The sequence below is a fragment of the Etheostoma spectabile genome, chromosome 15 (genome assembly GCF_008692095.1).
Source record: "Etheostoma spectabile isolate EspeVRDwgs_2016 chromosome 15, UIUC_Espe_1.0, whole genome shotgun sequence".
NCBI classification, from domain to species: domain Eukaryota; kingdom Metazoa; phylum Chordata; class Actinopteri; order Perciformes; family Percidae; genus Etheostoma; species Etheostoma spectabile.
Genome location: NC_045747.1, coordinates 5,336,421 through 5,336,882, shown reverse-complemented (window position 1 = coordinate 5,336,882; position 462 = coordinate 5,336,421). Strand labels below are relative to the sequence as shown.

The 462-nt window shown below is 36.1% G+C and overlaps 1 protein-coding gene across 2 annotated transcripts in view; it reads left to right on the top strand.

The window, feature by feature from the left end:
• rabep2 (rabaptin, RAB GTPase binding effector protein 2) overlaps nt 1-462 on the top strand; it is an 8,744-nt gene that overhangs the window by 5,587 nt on the left and 2,695 nt on the right. The window lies entirely within an intron of this gene.

Genomic DNA, 462 nt, shown 5'->3' with positions numbered 1-462 from the left:
AACAGTAATAATAATAATAACAATAAGAACATTTGTCAAATAAAGACAAAAAAAGACCATAAATGGAATGCAGCGGCTGGAAACAATCGTAATTTTAATATCACACCCCAATATATTCTCGGTTTTGTGGCCTCGTCCCTACAATTTACGACATGGCGAAACAGCTAAAAAGCGGCACTTTTCAGAGGTGGAGGTTGAAACCCTGATATCTCAGGTTCATTTGCACTAACGTGTAGTTACTATTTGGCAACTTGAATAACAATCTGTCAATGACAGAAAGAAATTGTTCACTTGTGGCTATTAACAACATTTTAAAAGACAAACAAAAACCTCAAAAATAAATAAAAATGCTGTGCATTGTAATGTTTCCTGTATTGAATATCATTGCCAAGCATAACACTATGCCTTTTAACAGCGAGGATTAATACCGGTCTCCTTCGTATAGCCCCAGTTGGGGCTGTG